The sequence below is a fragment of the Oxyura jamaicensis genome, chromosome 2, assembly GCF_011077185.1.
Source record: "Oxyura jamaicensis isolate SHBP4307 breed ruddy duck chromosome 2, BPBGC_Ojam_1.0, whole genome shotgun sequence".
Classification (NCBI taxonomy): Eukaryota; Metazoa; Chordata; class Aves; order Anseriformes; family Anatidae; genus Oxyura; species Oxyura jamaicensis.
Genome location: NC_048894.1, coordinates 142,635,035 through 142,639,318, shown reverse-complemented (window position 1 = coordinate 142,639,318; position 4,284 = coordinate 142,635,035). Strand labels below are relative to the sequence as shown.

At 33.7% G+C, this 4,284-nt stretch overlaps 1 long non-coding RNA gene across 1 annotated transcript in view; it reads left to right on the top strand.

Moving 5' to 3' along the window:
* Positions 1 to 310: 310 nt before the first annotated feature.
* The window catches only part of LOC118162968, a 25,409-nt gene continuing 21,435 nt past the window's right edge, over positions 311 to 4,284 (top strand). Inside the window, exon 1 of the long non-coding RNA XR_004748748.1 lies at positions 311 to 323. This is a non-coding gene — a long non-coding RNA (uncharacterized LOC118162968). The remainder of the gene's footprint in view (positions 324 to 4,284) is intronic.

Below are 4,284 nucleotides of genomic sequence, written 5' to 3'. Positions count from 1 at the left end.
TTAGCCGGTGGATTGTTAGGACATAAAAGATCTAGAAATATACTTAAGATGTGGAAAAATAATACAAAGCATTCAAAAAACAAAAGTATTTATTCTCATTAACCATTTAGTCTAAGTCTTGCTCTGTAGGCACAGGAAGGAGCTGGGATCCTAGAGATCAGCTTAGTATAGCTATCCAAATCTGCCTTGATAGTAGTTATCATAAGCTCAACAGTTTTGTTGAATAATGTTTGATTAATACCTCAGAGCTCCCTGCCCATGCTAGGTTAGTCTGGGTTGCTGTGAGCCTGCAAACATAAAAATGTATATCTGGGTATATCTGGGTATGGTGACAATAAAGGAGCCAGCATATCCCCTGAGGGGAGTGAAGCATAGGAAGTTGTCTGAATATCAGGAAATCCTTCTTTACTGTGCAGGTGATACAGCACTGGTACAGAGGGGATCTCCCTCCTTGGAGATCTTCAGAACCCATATGGACATGGTCCTGGGCAACCTGTTCTACAGAGCCCTGCCTGAGCAACAGGGTTGGACCAGATGACCTACAGAGGTCCTTTCCAACCTAAACCATTGTGTGATGCCACTTTTATGCTAAAGCATTGCAAAACATTTAAAGACAAGCTTTCTTTAGAAGCTGAACTTTATGCAGATGCATTCTTGAGATGCTTGGAGTCCTCTGCAGTTGATTGTACCAAGTTTCTGGGTCTGCAGAGATCCATCAATATTAAATCATACCAGTGATATTCATCAAAAGACTAAGAGGCTCTGAGGAAAGAAATTAACATATTTTACTATGTTAACAGCTATTGCATATGTATAATGTAATATATAACTATTCTGGATTAATATACAACATTGCATTAAGATCAACTACCCAGTTAGAAGCAATAACAACAGATGTAGAGAATGAATTTAGTCACTGAACTGCAGAACATGAGAATTTTAATCCAGCTTTAACTAAAAGATCTCAAAAAACCTTAAGGACCTATTAACTGTGGAGATAATATATAGGCCTATATAATATATTTCTCTAAGTAGGACATTCTTTCCCTGTGTAAAGCATAAGTTGATATTGATGGAACATTATGGTTTTACTCAACATATGAAATTTTAATGATGAAAACATGATTCACAAATTAGACATTATGCAGATGTACATGATTTATGCATTGAATTAATTTTGAGCAACACGAAAAGGACAAGCAGGTCCTTTTGACCCAAATTTGACTTTGATTTTGCTGTTTTAGCCATGACCTACTTCAGAGCTGTCTCGGGCATATTTATAAAATACTCAGCATTTAGACCATATGGTGCAGTTAGAGGCACAGAGCACCATTTGAACCTTCGCTAGAATTAGACTTCAGAGGCTTGGTAGCCTTTAAATTTAAACCTAATTTTTTAACTTAATGAATATCATACAACGTACATGTGGTCCAGAAATCTCTGCCTTTGAAATAGGAATTTCTTGCAAGGATTGAATCATAGATGTTATCTTCAACAACAATTAGATGTATTTACAAAAATTTGAGCTGTGTAATTCTGGATGTACCTAAATACGAAGAATCCCGCTGATGCTAAAACTGTTAGCAACATAACAGAACAGACAAAACTTGGAAGTCAAAAAATGACCACATATTCTTACATAAATTTTTAATGCAGGAAGAAATAAAGAATTATGGGCTGGGTAGGAATATCAGGAAATTATTCATTCTGCCTAAATCATGACATTCTATGATATGCATATTATATATTAACTATATATATTTATAACTTGTGACACATTTTAATCCATTCTTGAAGACTAGTAAGAAGAATCTAACTTTTTTTCCTAAGCAGGACTTCTTAGTGCCTTGTTAAACTTACTGATACTTGCAAAACTCCATCATTTTAGCAGTGAAATATTAAGAACTTACACAGAGGTGCAATTTTCTTGTCAGATTTGCTGGAAATCTACCCTTAAGCTTTTTCATTCAAACATTGTGAGAACTTTTAACTTATATAAATACTCTCTAACCTACTCTTTACTTATTCAAGGCTGAAATCTTTTATTTTAGGTTTTAATTATATTGACTTTTAGGCTTCCTTTGTCATTTTAGCCGAACATTATACATAAAATTACTAAACATTTTGACTTTCTTAGCATTGTCTGCCAATGATTTCCTACTTTGATAATGGCAGACCCATTCATTATTAGCAAAGGAATTTATTCACTCTCTGTATATCTTCTTGTTTTTGAGGTGCATAAAAAATCATCCAGTGATCCATTATTATATTTGGGGAGCTATTTATTCATTTGATCACATGTGAATGTCTACTCTGTCTATACTAAGCTGTATAATGAATAGTGAATTGAATATTCCTACTGCAGCAGACAGTAAGTACTGGTTTATTTCTACTGCCAAGGAAAGAGTTTATGATATTATTTAAATGTACCATGCTACTATTACATTTTATGTGAATACATCAAATACAAAGGATAAAAAATATTGTCTCAAACAGAATGTGGTTTTGGAGAAGTAATCTGGTTCTCTGTAAGTTAATTGTTTCTGCAAACACCTGAACACAACTGAATCTAAGGTCTCCTCACTGCATTGGTGATTGCTCATCTCAGAGTGATTATTCCTGCAAGTACATTCTTTGCCAACATGCACAGGAGTTGCACAATAACCCTTACTGTTCCTATGTGAATCAGTTTTTCAAATAAAGATAGTGGTTGCAACCAGCAGTTAAGATCCTCAGCTTCATAAGTTATATTGCTTTGTAAATCTTTTGTCAGCAAGAAAAGAATAGTATAAAAAGATTTAACTTGTACTGCAAAATTACCTACAAATTCACATATTCTAATACTTAAAATTTCTAATTCATTCTGGCCCTCTTATTTTTCTGATCTTTCTTAGAAAAACACAGCAGGTGTTTTGGTATTTTGACTGTGGCAGAGCAGGAAATCAAATGAAATGGTAATGTTTATTTTCTTGGAGAACAACAAAACAAGAGATGCTGAATAATATGAATATCTATGTGATAGCAATGGAAGATGTTAAAAACAGTTTCTTCCCTGACTCCAAGCAGGCACTGCTAGCTTCCTTCTGAAAGAAAGGTCTATCCAGGAACAAAAAGTAGAGAGTACTTTTCTTTGGTGTTTTTCAAATGTGTTAAAGTCAAAGACTGGAACAAATATCAATATGCTAATGCATCTTCTGGTTCTCCAATTAATTTTAGGCACCAACTTGCTACACTTTTCATTATCCCAATTGACATTTTATTCGCTTAGTTAAAATTACACTGCAGGAAAATTACAACTGTGTTAACATAACTTAGAATGAAAAGACATAGAACATCACACATTTCCGTCTATTAGCAATCAACAGGTATGTGTGTGGTTTTGTTTGTTTGTTTGTTTTTACCCGTAAATGTTAAATGCAAAGTCTTTAATTCCTAAATTGCTTAATATTCTTGGTCTTTGCAACATGGTGTATTTACATATTGAAATGGATGAAAAATAAGAACAATGAACCATGCTGTGAAATAAGAATATACAGATATATGTTTACATTTTTTTACTTTCTTACTCATTTCAGGATGTAATTTGTTAATAAAATCCAGTGAAAATCCATTTACATGGGTTTAAGTAGATATTGACATATTTCTAGATAATTTTCTAATTTTTTTCCATTATTAATGCTAAGCCTCTCTCCTGATTTCAGCTGGGATGGAGTTAATTTACTTCCTAGTAGGTGATATGGTTCTGTGTTTTGGATTTAGGATGAGAATAATTTTGATAATAAACTGATTTTTTAGTTGTTACACAGCAGTGCTTACACTATGCAAAGGACTTTTCAGCTCTGAAGTTTCTGTAGTTAAATAAAAGCAGAGTTTTCTGCAGAAGATATACAAATATTTGAATAAAGACACAAAAAAAAATGAATCAGTATTTAGCACAGGCATGGGGGAAAATAATAATTAAAAAATAGTCTGATGTGGATTTTTGGTAGTTTCCTTTAAGACATCACAGAAATACAGAAATAATCAAATATTACATTTAAATGCAATCATCTTTATTACATTTTGTCCTGGTTTCTGCTGGGATGGAGTTAATTTTCTTCTTAGTAGCTGGCACACTGCTCACGGAGTGACTGTGCGGTGAGCAACTGCACTGTGCATCTGTGCATCACCAGCTTTTTATATTATTATTATTACTATTGTTATTATTCCTTCCTTCCTTTGTTCCTTCGTTCCTTCGTTCCTTCCTTCCTTCCTTCCTTCCTTCCTTCCTTCCTTCCTTCCTTC